The sequence below is a fragment of the Diceros bicornis genome, unplaced genomic scaffold (assembly GCF_020826845.1).
Source record: "Diceros bicornis minor isolate mBicDic1 unplaced genomic scaffold, mDicBic1.mat.cur scaffold_78_ctg1, whole genome shotgun sequence".
Lineage (NCBI taxonomy): Eukaryota > Metazoa > Chordata > Mammalia > Perissodactyla > Rhinocerotidae > Diceros > Diceros bicornis.
This window is the reverse complement of record NW_026691667.1, coordinates 216,485-237,334: the sequence shown is the minus strand read 5'-3', so window position 1 is coordinate 237,334 and position 20,850 is coordinate 216,485. Positions and strand designations below refer to the sequence as shown.

At 43.8% G+C, this 20,850-nt stretch overlaps 1 pseudogene; it reads right to left on the bottom strand.

Annotated features, from left to right (window-relative positions):
• Window positions 1-11,145: 11,145 nt before the first annotated feature.
• Window positions 11,146-11,725, bottom strand: LOC131403690 (methyl-CpG-binding domain protein 3-like 1; annotated as a pseudogene).
• Window positions 11,726-20,850: the final 9,125 nt, after the last annotated feature.

The window sequence follows — 20,850 nt, the reverse complement described above, 5'->3', positions numbered from 1 at the left end:
GTGGTGGAATGTTCTATATCTGTGCTGTCCAGTGCATAGCCACATGTGACTGTTGAGTGCTCAAAGGATGATATTGTGACTCGTCTTTATTATTACTAATTTTTAATGTTACTGGAGTACTAGAATTTTTATTTTATTTAACTAAAATTAATTTTAATTCAAAAAGAGACTTGTTGCTGCTGCATATGAGACAGCACACCTCTAAGTGGTTGTCTGGATAGAGGTACACGTAGAGAGACCTGCACCCCTCCCCCCATGCCCACTGGATGCTGTGTGTCTTACCCTCCTGGAGTTTATGTTGTAGCTGGCAAGAGCAAGAATAGAGAATTGAAACTTATCAATTATTTGATGTGAACAAACTCATACTTGCTGGCAGAAATCAGAAAAGACTTCCTGCAGGAAATTACATTGTAGATTAATCCTAGAAAATGAATATTAAGCAAATAGATAAAGGAGAAGGGGATGATGTGTTCCTAGGCACGGAAGAACACTTTTCAGTGTGAATTTACAAATTTAGAGAGATCCCATAGGCTTGCCAACTGTGATGACCCATTCTCCCCATGGCTGTCGTAAGAAAGTCCATTCAAATTAACTCATCTGTGCCCAGAGGTATGAATATGATTTAATTAATTACGTTTTTGTTCTGTGATAATGGCCTTGGATTTTGGAGCAAGGTGTGCTCACTTTTTAGAGATGGAACTAAAATGGGGTGAAACATCATGATGTCTACTTGACTTTAATATTTCATTGAATACATGGGATGAATCAAGTGTGGCAAGTGTTAATAATTTATACATTGATGAAATATTGTTTTAATTGGAGGGAATATACATTGGTAAATCTAGATGATGGATGTTTATGAGACTGTTCCCTTTATTTTTCTGTGTCTAAAAAGTTATATTAAAAAGAGTGAAACACACTGACAGGCATTCTCCATTTTATTCAATTCCAGAATATACTCCCAACAGAGATGACACCTTGATTGTGAAGCCTGGCAAGCCTACAGGAAGCCCCAGCCCAGGGTAGGAGGCGAGTATCTTGGTGCTGTGCCTCATCGAAGAGAACCAGGTGGACAGGTTTTTGGATGATGAGGAAAGTTGGCCAAAGCTTGTCAAGGATGGTTGAGGCACAGTGGGGTCAGCAGGAGTCCTGGGGCGATGACAGGAGGTGGTTCACCCCACCACTTGTCTCCCCAGACCTCCTTTTCTGGGTCCTCATCCTCATCTTCTTGGCGGGACTCCTGGTGCTTATACAGGCCTGATCTGCTGTCTCCTGGTAAGACATGACGTGCTGCTTGTCTTCTTACTATTGGGTTGCAAGAGCTCTTTATATATTATAAATACACGTCCTTTTCTAGGGATATGTTTTGCAGATGTTTTCTCCCAGTCTGTGCGTGTCTTGCTTTCTCCTTCACAACATGCGTTATTGGGGAAATGCAAGTGACAGTCATCATAAGATTCCACCACACTTGAGAATGTCTATAATTAAAAAGACTGACTATAGCAAGTGTTGTTGAAGATGTCAAGTCACTGAAACTCTCATCGAGTGCTGGTGAAAAATAGCTTGAATGTGTCTTTAATAATTACATACGTCTGCCCAGCCATTCCTCTCCTAGGAATCCATCCAAGGGAAATAAACCCATATGTCTATACACAGACTTATACACACGTGTTGATAACAACCTATTTATAGCAGACAAAAACGGAAAACAACACAAATGTCCATCTACTGGTGAACGGATATGCAAAGTGTGGTATATCCCCACCTTGGAATACTATTCAACCATAAAATAGAATGAATTATTTTTTCTTTTTTAATTATTTTATTGAAATTATAAAGGGTTTTAACATTGTGTAATTTCAAGTGTTCATTATTATTTGTGACTTTCTGTATAGACTGCATCGTGCTCAGCACCAGTAGTCTAACTTTTATCCATCACCATGCATATGTGGCCATTTAACTCTTTCACTCAACACCCAGCCCCCTTCCCCTCTGGAAACCACTAATCTGTTCTCTTTATTCTTGTGTATGGTTATCTTCTACATATGAGTGAAATCATGCATATTTGTCTTTGTCTGGCTTATTTCATTTAACATCATACCCTGAAGGTCCATCCAGGTTGTTGTAAACAGGACAATCTTTTTTTTCTGGCTGAGTAGTGTTCCATTGTATATAATACATACCACATCTTCTTTATCTGTTCATCTGTAGCAGGGCACTTGGGTTACTTCCATGTCTTGGCTATTGTGAATAATGCTGCAGTGAACGCAGGGGTGCATAAATCTCTTTGAATTGTTGATTTCAATTTCTTCGGATAAATACCCAGTAGAGGGATAGCTGGAAGGTATGGTATTTCTATTTTTGTTTTTTTGAGAAATCTCCATACTGTTTTCCCTGGTGGCTGCACCAGTTTGCACTCCCACCAGCAGTGTGTGAGGGTGCGCTTTTCTCCTTATCCTCTCCAACATTTGTTATTTTTTGTCTTGGGAATTATGGCCATTCTGACAGGTGTAAGGTGAACTCTCATTGTAGTTTTGATTTGACTATCCCTAATAATTAATGATGTTATACATCTTTTCATGTGTCTGATGGCCTTCCATATATCTTCTTTGGAAAAATATCTGTTCATATCCTCAGCCCATTTTTAGATTGGATTGTCTGTTTTTTTTGTTGTTGGGTTGTATGAGTTGTTTGTATATTTTGGAGATTAACCCCTTGTCAGATATATGATTTGCAAATATTTTCTCCCAGTTGGTGGGTTGTCTTTTCGTGATTTTTTTTTTTCCTTGTGAGGAAGATCAGCCCTGAACTAACATCCGAGCTAATCCTCCTCTTTTTTTCTGAGGAAGACCGGCTCTGAGCTAACATCTATTGCCAATCGTCCTCTTTTTTTTTCCCCCAAAGTCCCAGTTGATAGTTGTATGTCATAGTTGCACATCCTTCTAGTTGCTCTATGGGGGACACGGCCTCATCATGGCCGAACAAGCGGTGCATCTGTGCGTGTCTGGGATCCAAACCTGGACCGCCAGTAGCGGTTCGTGTGCACTTAACCACTAAGCCACGAGGCCGACACTGGCTTTTCATTTTGTTCATCATTTCCTTTGCCTTGCAGAAGGCTTTTAGTCTCATGTAGTCCCATTTGTATATTTTTTCTTTTCTTTCCCTTACCTGAGTAGACATGGTATTGGGAAGGGTGCAGCAAAGACCGATGTCAAAGACTGTACTGCGTATATTTTCTTCTAGGAGTTTTATGATTTCAAGTGTTATTTTCAAATTTTTTATCCATTTCGAGTTAATTTTTGTGTATGGTGGAAGATAATGATCTACTTTCATTCTTTTGCATGTGTCTTTCCCATTTTCCCAACAGCATTTATTGAAGAGACTTTCTTTTCTCCATTGTATGATCTTGGCTCCTTTGCGAGAGATTAACTGGCTATAGATGTGTGGTTTTCTGTCTGGACTTTCAGTTCTGTTCCATTCATCTATGAGTCTGCTTTTGTGCCAGTACCATGCCATTTTGATTACTATAGCTATGTAATATATTTTCAAGTTAGGATTGTGATGCCTCCAGCTTTGTTCTTTCTTCTCAGGATTGCTTTGGCTATTGGAGGCCTTTTGTTATTCCATATATATTTTAAGATTCTGTGTTCTATTTCTATGAAGAATGTCATTGAGATTCTGATAGGGATCACATTGGATCTGTAGATTACTTTAGGTAATATGGACATTTTAACTGTGTTTATTCTTCCAATCCATGTGCATGGAATATCTTCCCATTACTTCAGATCATCATTGATTTCTTTCAATAATGTCTTATAGTTTTCAGTGTATAGGTCTTTAACCTCTTTGGTTAAATTTATCCCTACAAACATTTTTCTTTTTGTTGCAATTGTAAATGAGATTGTATTCTTGAGTTCTCTTTCTGTTAGTTCATTATTAGAGTATAGAAATTCAACTGATTGGGGTAAGTTGATTTTGCACGCTGCAACTTTGCTGTAATTGTTGATTATTTCTAATAGTTTTCTGATGGATTCTTTAGTGATTTCTATATTTACAATCATGTCATCTGCAAACAGCAAGAGATTCCTTTCTTCCTTTACAATTTGGATTCCTTTTTTTTCTTTTTCCAGCCTAATTGCTCTGGCCAAATCCTTCAGTACTATGTTGAATGGGAGTGGCGAGAGTGGGCACCTTTGTCTTCTTCCTGTTCTCAGAGGAATGGCTTTAAGTTTTTCACCATTAAGTATGATGTTGGCTGTGGGTTTGTGATATAAAACCTTTGTTGTGTTGAGGTACTTTCCTTCTATACCCATTTTATTGAGAGTTTTTATCATAAATGGATGTTGGATCTTGTCAAATACTTTCTCTGCATCGGTGGAGAGGATCATGTGATTTTTATTCCTCATTTTATTACTGTAGTGTAGCACATTGATTTGCGGATGTTGAACCATCCCTACATCCCTGGTATAAATTCCACTTGATCATCTTATATGATCCTTTTAATATATTGCTGTGTTCGATTTGCTGATATATAGCTGAGGATTTTTGCATCTGTGTTCATCAGTGATATTGGCCTATAATATTCCTTCTTTGTGCTATCCTTGCCTGCTTTTGCTGTCAGGGTGATGTTGGCCTCATAGAATGAATTAAGAAGTGTTCCATCTTCTTCAACTGTTTCGAATAGTTTGAGAAGCATAGGTATTAAATCTTGTTTGAATATTGTGGAGAATTCTCCATAAAAGCCATCTGGTCCAAGACTTTTATTTTTTGGGAGTTTTTTTATGACAATTTCGATGTCTTTACTTGTTATTGGTCTGTTCATTTATTCTATTTCTTCTTGAATCAGCTTTGGGAGGTTGTATGAATTTATCTATTTCTTTTAGTTTATCCAATTTGGTGGCATGTAAGTTGTTCAGTGTATTCTCTTACTGTCCTTTGGATTTCTGTGGTATCTGTTGTAATTTCTCCTCTTTCAATTCTAATTTTATGTCTTTAAGCCTTCTCTCTTTTTTTCTTAGTAAGTCTTGCTAAGGGTCTGTCAATTTTGTTTCAGTCTTCTCAAAGAACCAGCTCTTTGTTTCATTGATCCTTTCTAATGTTTTTTTTAGTCTCTATTTCATTTATTTCTGCTCTAATTTTTATTATTTCCCTCATTCTGCTGACTTTGGGCTTCATTTGTTCTTCATTTTCTGGTTCTATTAGGTGTAGTTTAAGGTTACTTATTTGGTATTTTTCTTGTTTGTTGAGGTGCGCTTGTATTGCTATGAATTTCCTTCTTAGAACTGCTTTTGCTGCATCCCATAAGAGTTGTTTTGTTGTCTTTTCATTTTCATTTGTCTTCAGGTGTTTTTTGATTTCTCCTTTCATTTGTTCATTGATCCAATGTTTCTTCAGTCGTGTGTTCTTTAGTATCCACATATTTGTGCCTTCCCCATCTTTTTTCTTGTAGTTGATTTCTAGTGTCATAGCATTGTGGTCAGAAAAGAAGCTTGATATGATTTCAATCTTGAATTTATTCAGGCTTGCCTTTTTTCACATCATATGGTCTATCATTGAGAATGTTCCATGTGCACTTAAGAAGAATGTGTATTCTGCTGTTTTGCGAGGGTATGCTCTCTCTATATCGATTAAGATCATCTGATCATATGTTTCATTTAATTCCACTATTGTTGCCTTTCTCTGCATGATCTATCCATGGATGTAAGTGGGGTGTTCTGGTCCCCTGCTATTATTGTGTTGCTGTTAATTTCTCCCTTTAGGTCTATTAATAGTTGTTTTATATTCTTTTGTGCTGCTGTGTTAGGTGCATACATCTTTATAAGTGTTATGTCCTCTTGGTGGAAAGTCCCCTTTATCATTATATACTGCCCCTCTTTGTCTCTCATAGCCTTTTTTATCTTGAAGTCTGCTTTGTCTGATATAAGTATGGCAACACCTACTTTCTTTTATTTGCCATTGGCTTGGAGTATTGTCTCCCATCCCTTCATTCTAAGCCTGTTTGTTTTTAGAGCTGAGATGTGTTTCCTGGAGGCTGCATATTGTTGGGTCTTGTTTTCTAATCCACACCACCACTCTGTGTCTGTTGATTTGGAGAATTCAATCGATTTACATTTAGATTGATTACTGGTACAAGATGACTTAATCCCACCTAATCTATATTTCCATTGTTTCTCTTCCTTTGTGTTTCTGACTACCATTTCATTTTGGGAGTTTTCTGTGGAGGTTTTCTCTTTTTTATGATCTATGGCTCTGCTCTGATTTTTTGTTTGCTGGTTATTGTGAGGTTTGTATGAAGATCTCATAGATGAGATAGTCCATCTTCTGATAGCCTCTTATCTCCATTAGTCTAAGCAGGTTCCATCTCTTTCTTCTTCTCCTTCTGAGTTATTGTTGTCACAAGTTATTCATTTTCGAGTTGTGCATTTGAGACTAAGTTGAAGTGTTTATAGTTACTTTTGATGCTTTCCTTCCCTTCTCTTTTTAAGTTATAATTAAGTATTTGCTACCCTGTTGTGAAACAGAGCTGTAGCTTTCTGATTTTGTCTGTCTATTTATCACTCTGGTCAAAGATTTGTAGACATTTTCCTTCTTTTTGTTTCAGGTATGAGGGCATTCTTGATCATTGCTTGTATGGGAAATCTAGTGGCAATGAAATCCCTCAGCCTTTGTTTATCTGGGAAAACTTCTATTTCTACATTGTATCATAAAGATCATTTCACTGGATACAGTATTCTTGGCTGAAAGTTTTTGTCTTTCAGTGTTTTTAATATATCATTCCATTCTATCCTTGCCTGTAAAGTTTCTGCCAAGAAATATGCTGAAAGCATGATAGGGGTTCCTATGTAGGTTAGTTTCTTCTATCTTGCTTCCCTTAATATTTTTTCTTTGTCATTGGCTTTTGCCAATTTTACTATTATATACCTTGGAGAAGGTCTTATAGCATTGATGTAATTAGGCGTTCTCTTGGCTTCATGTACTTGTAGGTCCGGTTCTTCCCCAGGTTTGGGAAGTTCTCAGCTATTATTTCTTTGAACAAGCTCTCTGCTCCTTTCTCTCTCTTTTCTCCCTCTGAAATACGTGTAATTCTTATGTTGCTTTTATTATTGGGTCATATATTTCTCCAAGAATTCCTTTATTTTTTAAAAATCTGAGTGCTCTCTCCTCGTCCACTGGAAGCATTTCTATATTTCTATCCTCTAAATCACTAATTCTTTCATCCACAATATCAGCTCTATTTTTTAAGGATTCTAGATTCTTTTTTATCTCATTAATTTTATTCTTCACATCCAGAATTTCTGCTTGTTTTTTTTTTAATAGTTTCAGTTTCTTTAATGAAGTATTCATTTTCCTCATTAATTTTATTCCTGACTTCATCGAACTGTCTGAACATTCTTGTAACTTGGTGAGTTTCTTTTGACAGTTATTTTGAATTTTCTGTCATTTAGATTGTAAATTTCTGTGACTTCAAGGTTCATTTCTGGAGATTTGTCATTTCCTTCTGCTCTGAATTGTTAGTGTAGTTTCTTATGGTGTTTGAAGAACTAATCTTTTGCCTGTGTGTTTGTGGTAGTATCAGGTCACAGACTCCACCTGCTACTGCTGCGGGGGAAGCATGAGCTGTGTCTCTGATCCCACCCCATATGCTGGAAGTTGTGTGGGTACAGTGGCTGTTCCCACCCGCTGGGAAAGCATTCACAATGGGCTCAGAGCTGCCGCTACACAGAGACACGTACTCATTTGTGAGACGGCAGCACTACTATGGGTATTTGTACCATCTCGGAAAGCATTTGCATGTGCGCGTATATCTGCTGCTGCCTTTTCTTATGCTCATGCCAGCCTCTGTGCTTGGCGTCTGGGGTTTCTTCATGGGTTCTGAGCATTCCCCAATCATTGGGACTGCAGTGTCACAGTGGGCTTTCCAATGATCCAGGAAAGCATTCATGTGCAGGTCCAGGGCTGCAGCCAACCCCTCCCAGAGTTGCACCAAGATGCATTCCTACTTTTGCGGATGCAGCAGTACTATTGGCTCTCACGCCAACCTGGGAAGCACTCGGGAGTGTGTACAGTGCTGCCACGGAAGGGTTGGGAATAGGAATGAATTCATAGTACATGCAATGACAAGCATAAATCTCAGAATAATTATGCTGAGTGAAAGAAGCCAGTAAAAAATGAGTACATAGTATATGATCCCATTTATAAAAATTCGTGGAAAATACAGGAAAATCTATAGGGACATATACCGGATCACTGGTTGCCTGGGAATGTGAATGTGTTTGCAAACGGCAGGGAAGGAGGAATTAAAATGAGCATGAGGAAATTTGGGATGGATGTGTGTTCCTTTTCCTGATTGTGGTGATGGTTCAATAAGTCATATTCAAAATGTATCAAATTGTTCACTTTAAATGTATGCAGTATACTGTATGTCGTTAATACCTCAATTATGCTAGAACATGTAGGGGAAAGAGAGGAAGAGAGAGCCAAAAGAGAGAAAAGGGGAGGAAAAGAGGACTGAGGGTGAAAATTAAGTGGAAAAAAGGAAGAGGGAGACATAGGAGGCATCGGGTCTCTGTGGCTTTGGCATCTCCTTCCCCTGGAGTCTCCTTTACTGGGCAGCTGACTGGACCATTCTGATGCGCTCTCCTCACCTCACAAGTCACTCTCTGTCAGCGGATGAAGGAGGACAACTATGAGGTCCAGTGACGACGCCTGGGCTATTACCTGACTCATGGCGACCTGCGGAAGCTGCGATGACTAGATGTGACTAGGTCTGATGTCCTGTTTTCCCAGCTGGTGTCCAGAGGAACTTGGCTGGAACACAACGAACCTACATTGGACGGACACAGGCTCCGAGCCTTTCTAGACTTGACCCCTAACTGGCTTACAGGGGACTATGCTGAAAGATTTCACCTTCCTTAAGTCCTGAAAATGACTACAATTTCTGTCTTGTGGTGTCACACCAGTCCATCCCTCAGGGACACCAGAATTGGTGAAACCAGCACAGATATTGCCATCGTGTAAAATCGAATCCCCACTTCAGTACAAGGTTTCCCTTCTTAGGAAACTTTGAAACATCCCTCCCCTTGACTCTGTGCAGCCATCACACCCCTCTCAGTTCCTCCATATTCCTCCCCCACTGAAGAATTAGCAGTCTCAGCTTCCCTTTTTCTGCTTCATTCTCTGAAGCTCAGATTCACCAAGACTTCCAGATCAATCTCCCTCGATGGCTCCTCTCCCCACTCATGGGTCCTCCATGATGGGAAACAGGCCAAGTTGGGAGGAGTGGGTGAGACATGACTCTGCAGTCACCTTGGGCTTTGGGAGCTGAAATGACTAGGTGTCTGGGAAGCCTGAATCCCAGAGTAACACCAAGGCTCTGGGAAGAGAGTATCTGCTCTGGATGTAAAAGTGAATAAAACTCGGGGGGAGAAATCTGAGGGAACAGAAAGAGTCATTTTTCATCTTTCTATGTACAGAGTCCAATTAGCTTCACAGCAGAGACTCCCCAATGAGCAGTCTAGAGCATCCCAGGCATGAGGCAGGCTGCGCTGTTCTGCCGTGGGTCTGTGGGAACAGATTACATTATCTGTACACACTGTGCAGACTACCACAGCTGAAGATACCGAGGGGCTGAGAATTAAATTCACAGTCATGCCACTCTCTCATACTTTTTGTGTGTGAGCTTCACATTCTCAATCTTAAGCAGTGATTCTCTGAGAATGCACACTTGAAGATTATAATGATTAATAATATTATTAATCATTACATACATTATACGTTATACACTGTACATTATAATTATAAATTAATGTTTAATTATTATTATACATCAATATATTATTATATATTGCATTATTATAATAATATCATTATAATGATTAATAATATTTATCATTATTGACTAATTTCTGGTAAGCAACATGACTGGCAAGCTCTGCATGTATTATCTCAGTTACAGTCACTATTTTTCGGGTTTTATTCCCATTTTAAGCTAAAGATATTGAGGCTAAGATATATTAAATAACTTGACAAAGAAGGAAAATAATTACTACAAAGCTTAAATAAACACCTGTTCAAAATATGTGTCAAAGAAAGTAAGACGTTATCTGACCTACAAACAGACTCAAAGTTGACCTCCCACAGGCCCTCAGTGAAAGAAGCGGTAAAGAATGTACATCAGGAAGAAGAAAAGTGAGCCCAGGAAAACATAACAGGAGTCACGAGGAAAGGAAAAAACAGTCTGTCTAATTTAGTATTAGTTTTAAAACAAGACATTAAAAATACATTAGAATCAAAATTCCAGATGATTACCACATGGAAGAATAGAGGAGAGAAGACTTAGCTAAAAAATAACTCATTTTTTAGGGAAGATATAAACACTAAGATACTCTATTATGGTTTAACACATTGCTCCCAGAAACTGATAAATCTGTGGGACAAAAGTAAGTAATGATAAAGAGGATTTGAAGAGTGCAACATACTCGATCAGGCAAATAGACAAATCCCAACACACTGGCTTGTTGTGAGACTTGTGATACTGAAAACAGTCATTCTCCTGACAGCATGATACCGCAATGGCATATCAATTTTCATGAATGAAGTTTGCAACACGTATAAATCTAAAAAAAGGGACAATCCAGTATTTCATTATGTTCGGCTGTGATTCAACATGCAACAAATACCAGAAAAATAGAGACCCAGAAGTAGGTGTCTTTTTTGAGAAGACAGATATAACAGCTCTTTAGTGAAATATTATGTTGGAATCTATTGGAATGTTACACAAAAAGGACAATGCATTTGGACTAGGTATGTTTTCTCTGTGACTTTGAGGGCAAAACTCGGAAGAATCCCCTGACTGTGATAACACTCTGTTGATCTTAAAATACAAATACATAACACTCAGGAAAGGAAAATGAGAGAACAAAATGAGAAAGAAAGATCTCCTTTCTCTCCTCACCTGAAACTCAATCTCTCACCTCAGATTGATCACTGTCTGTATATTCTCTGTCATGCAAAGGAATCAAAGAAAAGAAAACTATTGGTACATATTAAAGTTTCAAGAGCTCAAAGCAAGAAGACATCAGGACCCCTGCATAGGCATTAATGTAGTGTGAGCTCCATGTCATCTGCACCGTTTGTCTTTTCTTCATCGTGTTTGTCGGGATGTCTTTCTTGGCCACTCACTCTCCCTGCCTCACTAGCAAGTCTGTCTGCATGAGTGCTATCGCTAGTCTCTCTCTTGCTGTCTTCACTTTCTCTTCCTGTTTCCTGATATCCTCCTCAGTCACCAGAAGTTGTTTGCAAAGGAGCTGTGGGACGTACAGAGCAGCTCCTGGGATCGTCTCTGCTGAATCTGAAGACCAGGCAGCGGTGGGCATGGTACTGGAATTCAGACCACCTGCGAGCACACCTGGCAGTGATGCACCTGTGCAACTAGGTGCAAGATTCAGCAGGGCTTTGGCAAGGTCCAAAGGACTTAACAGTTCTCCTGCACTCTGCAGACCTGTAAAACTTGCAGTCTCTTCTGCCAGCACAGTTGTTCGGGCTGCTCCAAGTTTGCCTCCCTTTGATGACATCTGACGTCATTGCTAGGATAGGATGAGATTCTAGTAACTGGCCTCTTGAATATGTAACTGGACATCCTCAAAGGGATGGAGATGCTCAAACCAGGCTTTTGGTTGGATTGGTTTCCACAATCATGTCGCTTCCTCTGTGATGATTTGATCATCATACTTCTTTTCCTCTTACCCTATAAAAATAAATTGTGAATGTGGATCAGAGTGATAAACAAAGCCTGTCTTCCCAGGACAATTATGTCAGATGCCTTGTACTTCTACCCTCCCTCTCTCCCTGTGGGGATTAATCTGACCTGTGTCCTGGGACATCATCAACGAGATTTGGGTCAAGAACAGAAAGCTTGAGGTCAAAACTCAGGACTACTGCATGTCATTTCTTCTCCCCCATATTGTTAGACACTTATCAGTATGACTTTATTCTCTTTTTGTCCTTGTCACTCTCAACAACAAAATCCCTGGTGCTCCCTGTCAGGACACACTGTCCCCAGTCCTTTTCTAAATCCCAAATCATACCATTCTTCTGTACTATATGACTATTCATTTGATTAGCCCATTGACCAGTTGGTGTTCATAGCTCCATTAGAGCTTACTTCAGTAGTGAATTATCATCCACTCCACTCCTAGTGACTGTTATTTGACAACTGTGAACATTAAATCTCAGTACAGAGAATATGTCTGAAAAAACTCAACTTACAAATGGAGATTGTGCTGTAAGTGGGAAGTACACACTGGATTTATTAAACCCAGGAAAAAAATGTAAACTCTTTCATTATGAAGTTTTGTGTAGAGTGCACCCACATTGATGATATCTTGGTTATAGTGGGTGAAAATATACTATTAAAATTAGTTTCACTTGTTTGTTTTCATTTTTTAAAATGTGGCCATTAAGAAAAAAATTAAATTCTATAATATAGAGTGCTTAATGTTACTATTGGACAGTGCCGTGGAAGCCATCAGTGAAAATAAAGTCCAAAGACAGTGGTTAGGGACATTTTTTCCCTAGAATATGAGTCTACACTGACCCACACTGCAAGATGCAGCAAAAACTGTCATACACACACACAGACACACAGACACACTGACAGAATGAAAAAAACCTCTTCCTAGAGTCCCACCTCTTCTCACATGGCATGAGGTTGCACTCCTACTTAGTCCTAAGTGGACTAATCTCAAGAAAGAAGGCAGAAGTCAAGGTAATTTACCAGTTAGGATCATCTAAAACCAGAGACTAAAGCTCAAGATATGTGGTGAATTTCCTGTCCTGGCTTCTGTTATTAATTCAATATGTTAGGGAGACTTTTCCAAGGAGGGTTGTTTTAAAACTCACTTTTTCTTTACTATGTAAAAATAGACAGGCTATGTAAAGAATAATTACTCTAGCTAATCAATGAAAAGGAGGTGATAGAACACGAATACCCTTATTATAAGTCACTACTGGATTAGAGAGTCAGGGAACAGCTGACATTGGGTTAATTTGGCCTTAATTAGGCTGATTCTGATTTCATGACCGTCATATTGATTGTATTATGCCAGAACCTATGAAACTTCCCAGCCCCTCCTACTATTTAACCACCAAGGCCCACCAACCAGACCAGTCCTTGCTGACACATCCCCTGGCTCCATCCCTTCTGACAACACCTGGAGGATTTTCCACAAATCCCACTCTGTCTGTGTGCTCTTCTACCTGCCCCAGGGCCAGGGAATCATTTTCTCCAAGGCTCAGGATCTGTGTGTGCCCAGCTCTGGGGATGGCACTTCTCCCTCGAGTGAAGACAAGGATCAGAGCGCAGACCCTGTGAGCTGCAGCAATTGGACAAAGACTGGGGTTTGCTGACAGAAAAGAACCTTTAGTGGGCACGGTTACCAGGGTCCAAGAAGCCCCAGTGATTCCTCCAGGGAATGTGATGCAGGACAGAGCAGGAATGTCTGCCAGTGGTTTGGCTTGGGAATGCCTGTAGGATGACATAGGTGACATTGGTAATGCATTCGCCAATGTTGTTCATTCATTTATTCATTGTATGTCATGGAGTGCTTTCTGCGTACATCCAGACAACAGGCTCACCCTCTGGGGTTCACAGGCAGTGTCAGAAGAATTTCTAAAATATAGGTACAGCACTGGTAATACACTAGGTGTTCCAAGCATTTTTCAAACTAACTCCTTTAATACTCTCCATAAACCTACAAAATAGGTATGCTGATCATTATTGCCAACTGACAGATGAAGAAACTGAGGCACCAATCAGGTAAAGAACTCAGTCAATACAAATATCTAATAAGGGATTGAGCTGGAATTTGGACGTGAGGAGTGAGCTCCATAGTCTGTGCTCTTAACCATGACATTTACTCTCTAAAGACTTCACATCATGAAAAAATTTGATCGGTTATCCATTTCCTTGGTGCATTGAGTAGCCACACTATTTTATCTGTGTCTGAAAAATAGAATACCTGCGTAGAAACTACTGCACATACACACTCAAATTACATCTACCAGTGTCTCCAGTCCCTGAAAATTAATACAGAGAACATTTCAGAATGTTTCTTGCCCAGGTTGGGAGGACTCTGAGGAAATCTCAGTATTGTTATAAGAAGCTGAGGACAGGCTGGGAGTGGGTCTCAGGGGAAAGGTGTCCTCAGAAGTCACAATTGAATGACAACATTGATGGGAGGGTCTCAGCAGTGACTGAATTCAGGATCTGGTGGTGTTTTAACCCGGTGCTTATCTTCTGGCTGTGGGTTTATGGTGATGCAGCACAGGGAGAGTGGCTGGTTCACTGTGTTCTTGGGGAAACTAGACCCATGAAATAGAGGGAATGACGGTTTCCTTAAACAATGGACTCGTGGTGGGAAACATTCGGCTTGGAAGAGACAGTCCTGTGCCTGGTATAACCAGAAGGAGTTGCCTCTGCTTCAGCAAAAGCAGACAGCCCTTCCTCATGCACTCATTTTATCTGAATGGGAGGAAGGAGGAGGAAATCATGTAATGCTCTTCTGGATGTGAGATATGTGATGGTAGAGACTGTGCTAGGAGGTTCTGAAAGGCTGCCCTGAGGCATTTCAGACCGTTGCTGTGACCAGAATGATAAGTGTAAGCACCCCTGCATATGTCTGAGAACACTTAGTGTGTCAAGGAGAAGGCTCCCTGGTGCAGAGACTCACAGGAAGAAGAGAGTTTGACCAGGGAAGGTCAGAAATGTGGCCAGTGTGGCTGGAGGGAGCCTGAGAAGAGAGAGAAGGGGAGAGAGGAGGGTGATCAGGCTGAATCCTGGGACATGGCAGACTGTTACTTTCTGTTCCTCTGAGACAACATTACTCCAAAACCTGCCACCTATAAAGTACAAATATTTAACATCTCACAGTTTCTGTGAGCCAAGCATCAAGCATGGCTTAGCTGGGTGCCTCTGCCTCAAAGTCTCTGTGAAGCAGGGGCTGTGGTCTCCACAGGGCTCCAATGGGGGAAGATTTCCACCCAAGATCACTCACATGGGTTTTGTCAGGATCCATTTGGACCGAGAGTCTGAGCTCCTGTCTGTCTGTTGGCTGGACACTCCCTCAGTTCTCTCCTATGGAGCCTCTACATAGTGCAACTGACAACATCAGCACTTGCATTCCCAGTTCTGGTGATTTGATAGAGAGCGATAGTAAGAGTGAGAGAGAGAGAGAGAGAGATGGAAACAGAAGGAGGGAGGTAAGTAGGGAACCCAAGTAAGTCAGTAAGTGGGAAGTGACAGACTTTTTGTAATTAAAACTTGGAAATGACATCCCATCACCTTGGCTGTGTTCTGTTGTTCAGAAGCCAGATACTGACCACTTAGTGGTGACACAAGGATGTGCACTCCAGGAGGCAAGGAGCATTGGGAACATTGTGGAGGCTGCCACCACATAGGCCAACATGAGGCTCTTGGGACTGATTCTGAGTAAAACGGGACCGTGGAAGGCTTAATGTCAGTGGATCACAATGTCTGAGTTTCCTCTAATTTCAACCCCTTCAGGACGCAGACCTGAAAATGAGGCTCAGAGTGGCAGTGTCTTACCAAATATCACACATCTGGGACCCAGAGAAGTTCTGAATGGTATTCTATGTGATGTCCTACTCTTTGTACTTCCTCCATCTCTAATTGTCTGCATTAGACACATGTGACACCAGCCCACAGGTGTTGTACGTATTATCGCATATACACCTGATGAAGTCCCTAGGAAGCTGTTTTTAACGCAATCCTCATTATGCAGCTTGGGAGACTGGGGAGATCTTGAGAGGCACAGCAGCTTTTCCAGGACACAAAACTGGTAGGAAAAAAGAGGTCTGACCTCAGCTCTGTCTCCTCAAACCTGGGGCCTGGATCCACTCCCAAGGAGCTGTGGGGAGGGTGGTGATGGGTATTTGTGTACAGTGATGGAGATGACATGGGCAAGGAGGGAGAGCAGCCAACAGCCTAGTGGGGGATTAGGGTGGGTCTCATTGAAGGAAGGGGTCAAGTAATAGAACCTTGAATAAGTGACCTCACGTCCTTGGTGACAGCCCCCAACAGAACTTAGAACTCTGGTTACCAGGCACCCACATTGTAATCACAGCCTCCTGTCGAGTTCATTCGAGTGGAGACACTCGACACAGCAGGATGTTCTCCTGTTGTCCCGTGACATTCCGAGGCTCTGGCCCCTGGAAAGCCCAGAATGAGAGCATGTTAAGTCACTTTAGACGTTGGCTCAACCCTCACCTCGAATGTGTGTGGCCTTTTGGCAGGAGGAACCATCAGGTAACAGTTTAGGCCAGGGCAGGCCACTCTAGGTCAGGCCAGAACTGTGATCCCAAAAGGACAGCCACACACCCCTTGACCCTCACTGTGTGTTTGTGGGGGGGAGGTGGAGTTAGGGAAGTTGGGGATGATGAGGATCCAGGCAGGGCAGGAGCTGGAAGCTAGATGGTGGGAGTCAGGCAGTGTGTCATGTTCGTACTCAAGATCTTGGCTGCAGGAGATGAAGCTCCTCTATCCGCATGTGAATGCCAGGACCTCAAGGTGCCTCGCATTCCTTCCCTGGTGGAGTCTGTGCTGATGCCGCTCTGTGCCTGATCTGTGTTGGGGTTTCCCACTGTGGCAAAGTCCAAGCAGACCCCTGATCCCCCTTGGCCTGACTGCTATGCACTGTCACTGCAGAGCTGCACCCAGGAGATGGTCAAGGAGCTGGTGGATGCTTTCCAGTTTGCCATCTCCCTGGAGTGGACACAGGTGCACCAGTCCATCAATGACCAGGGCTGGTCTGAGGTGAGTGTGGGTGCAGAGGGGTCTTCACACCCAGGGCCCTGAGATGATCAATGCAGTACTAGAATCCAGACTCAAATCTGAGATTCCGCTGGGAACCGCTGCCCCGAATTTTCTCACTAGAGTGCCCCACAGTACCACTCTCAAAGGAATCTGGACCTCCACCCCTCTCCACAAGTTTCACAGGAGGATAGAAAGTCACCTCAGTCCTCCTGGTGATTCACCATTTTTTCACTGACTGTATGTCCCTCCTCCTCTCCCCCAGTGTGAGCATGAGTCTACTGTGAATTTAAATGAGGCCTGCAGGATGCGTGCCTTCCAGGCGGCATGATGGAGAAGCTGACAGAGTCCATGGCACCAACTTTCCTGAGTAGGAACATCTCCAGCCTCACCACTTTCATGGTCAACTAATCAGCCTCAGACACATCCCAGCAGGTCCTGGACCAGCTGTTTACGAAGTGAGTAGCCACTCCCTCCTCAGCACAGTGGTGACTTTGCCTTCTGCCAGCTTTGTACCTTGTGCAAATCCCCACATCTCTCGGAGCCTCAGTTTGCTGTTCTGAAAAGTGGGGGGGGGGGCGATAAATTTCATGGTGATCTTGTAGGGACTAATGGGATCAGCAATGGCAGGTGCTTACCTGGTGCCTGGATCTGCAGAGAGGGCTGTAGACATGCTGTGGTTTTCATGATTAATATTTCTCTCTTTGTCACGAAAAGTAGTCTGCCTCATCCTTTTCTGGAATGTGGCCTTTCTGAGTTTGGAAAAGCACATGTGAACCACCCTGTCAAGGAGGTGGAGATTCTGTCCAGCTGGTCCTGGTCGTTTTCCTTGTGGTAGCCAATCAGGGATCTCTGTGGCAACAGAGGGGCCCCAGTCCCACTCAGGTGTCTGGGACGGTTCTGGTTGGACTTCACTCATGCAACCATGTAGATTAAGCACCTACTACATGCAGGACTTTTGGAGACACTTAGTAAAACTCAGTGAATAAAGGAGATACAATCACTGGGCCTCAATTGTCGTCTGAGAGTCAGACAGTCACATTGGACATCATTCGCAGGTCCTGTCCTCCATCGTACATCCTAAGTGGTGCCCTGATAGCCTCCTTTACATCTAGAGGCATCTTTCCTTATTCCAGCCAGGAGGGCAGAGCGCAGGACCATCTGAAAACGTGAGAGGTCTTTGGGTCCCGAAGAAGGGCTTCCTGTCTCTACAGAACAAGATGTGGAGGGAGAGATGGGGTCTGTGGCTGGGGCGGGCCTTTCAGAACCCACATCTCATGCATCTTTTGATTTCCTTGGGAAGGCCGAGGTCTGGTGGCTTCCAATCCAAGAGGACAGGACTCAAAGAGCTTGGATGGGTGTCAGGACCCCTGGGAATCCGAGGGGTGGCTTGGCTGAGTTGTCCCCAAGAGACCCATTCCCACCACAGACCCATCATAATCTGCCTCCTCACATCCACCTCTTCTGAAATCAACCTCCAGGCCCAAGATAGGAGATGTGTGAGCAACCTGCTCATAAATCTGTCTCAGTGCTCAGTCCAGTTGTACAAGTGCATGAAGGGCTGGGCTGGGCTGTGTCCCAGCCCTTTGGGAGAAGAGTGTCAGTGAGAAGAGAGTCACGACAGAATCTGTGTTCAACCTGCTGTATAAGCAGACCTGCCACTGCCAGGATAGTCTCACAGGGACCACTGCTGCCGTGGGGCTCTCCCTTGGATGGGAAGGGGCAGGCATAGGGGCCCAGTACCAAGCCAGGTGCCTTGGGGGAGAAGTGTGGAGGGAAAGGCCAGGCCTCTGACTCTGTTGCCCACTTGCTTCCCCCAGTGCCATTTCTTCTCTGGTGGGAACCTGCCTGGACCCAGGGCAGGATTTCTGGGAGCCCCTGCACTATCCCTGCTTCAGGGCGAAGCTGGCCTCTCTGCATGTCAGCTTGCCTGGCTCGGGGTTGCAGGGCCACGCCTACCTTCTCCAGGTCCAGCTGGAGCATCCATGGCCCATTGAGGCAAAGCTGGAAGGTGAGGTGACTGCAGTCTGGGAAGAAAATTTGCTGAGTGTTCAGAGGCTTTGTTCCCTTCAAGGCAGTGGAGTCTTTCCTGTCTTTGACAGGCACAGGGGAAGTCAGCTACTTGAGTGAAACTGTTTCTTTCTCCTGCTGCAGTACCATCTCAAGAGCTCCCCCCAGCTCCAGAGCCAGAGCAAGGGCCAGCTCCACGGCTAGATCCAGCTCCAGCTCTAGTTCCACCACCTGTGCCAAAGCTGGAGCCAGTGTCACCTCCATCAGTCCCTCCAGGGCCAGAGCCACCACCAACATCAGTTCCAGCCCCAGTGCCAGCTCCTGAGCAGGAGTCAGATGGACCATTGGCTCCAGGAAGAATCCTCCCTCCACCATGAGAGATAACAGCAGAGCCAGATCCAGCCCCAGAACCCACCTGCCCCTGGGACGTGACCACCAAGAACCTTCTGAGGGAGGAGAAGCCTGACTTCTTGGAGTTCCCTTCCCTGGCTGGTGGCAGAGCAGTTGAAACTGATGGATGTGGTGAGCAGTGGGGCTCTCAGGGCAGGTGGGGCAGGCCTTCTCTGTGCCATGAGCTGCCCCACACCTGCCATTTCCTGATCCAGAATCCCATGATCTCAATCCAGCTTCCCTGCTTACCCTCATGTAACCTGAGCAGCCTTCTTAACTCCCAAGCCTTTGCTGTCCTCATGTGGACAGTAGAGATGGTCTCTGAGAGCAGCTGCCATGCAGAGTGGCTGTACAGATGGATGAGGTGGAGCAGAGAGGAAGTTGGGCATAGTGTGTGTTTTGGTGAGGGAGGGGAGCACACTGAAGTGCTGTCTGGTCCTTGGGTAGTTCACTCATTTGCCCAGGAGGCCGCAACAGGCTCAGCACTTATTAGGCACCTCATGTGTACATGACTACATGGGAGACAAACAAAGCCCGTGGTTGTTGCTCCCTTGGGGGAATGTGCATCTGAAAGAGGAGGCAGACCCCAGGATGATCAGAATGGGTGGAAGATGCCCAAGAGATGGTCAAGCAGGAGCCAAGTTCTGGTGCTTGGATGAAGTGAGACTGGGCGGTGAGCAAATGCCACTTCACTGGGCCACAGTATCGGGTCCTGGGTCATCCTGTGCTGGGTACCCTCAGGGGACACAGGCAACACCCAGGGACTCCCACAAGCCTCAGCCCGCATTCTCAGCATCCTGAACTCCAGCTCTCATCACTGACCTGGCCTGGGACTGGGGGCTGCGGACGCTGAGCTGGGCTGTGGCAGGGCTGCGTGACACTCCCTGTCCTCCCCAGGAGCTCTTCAAGAAAGTGATATCCCATGACTTCCTGGACTCCATCTGGTCGCAGTGCGACAACAGGGCCAATGAGCACCTTGCACCCACTATCCATGCCATCATGACCCACTTTAGCAGAGTGGTCAAATATGTCATCATCACCTGCCTCGGGGACCCGAGCATGATGGCCTAGGACAGCGTCAGGGTGGTGGAGCTCTGGATCCAGGTGGCGAAGGTAAGATGTGGGAGGCCCAGGGAACCCCTCTCTAGAGTCATGGGAACCGTTCCTTCTCCTTACTCAGTTCTCAGGATTGAAGTCTGTGGTCTGAGCCTTCACACAGTCCTTAAGCTCCTCCTGCCAGGGCCTCGATGACCTGACTCCTGGTCCCAGTGGTAGGAAGCTCACCCCATCCTGGGCTCCTTCCTTGGCTTGAGCTAAAATCCTCCTCCCTGGGAGTGTTCCTCATCAGGGTCCAGCTGTGCTCTTCCCGGGTTTCCTGAGCCTCTGTCTCATCCAGGACAGGAGACATCCATGAGGGGACAGAAGCCAGAGGAAGCAGGGCTCCAGCTCCCCCTCACAACACATTCTCTTCCCTTCCCCAGAAGTGCCATGGCCTGAGGAACTTGTCTTCACTCCATGCCATACTCTGGGCAATGCAGAGCCCCTCCATTCAGCATTTAAAAAAGACATGGAGACGGGTGTCCAGGTGGGTAGACTTCTCTCCATGAGAGGCACCACCTGGG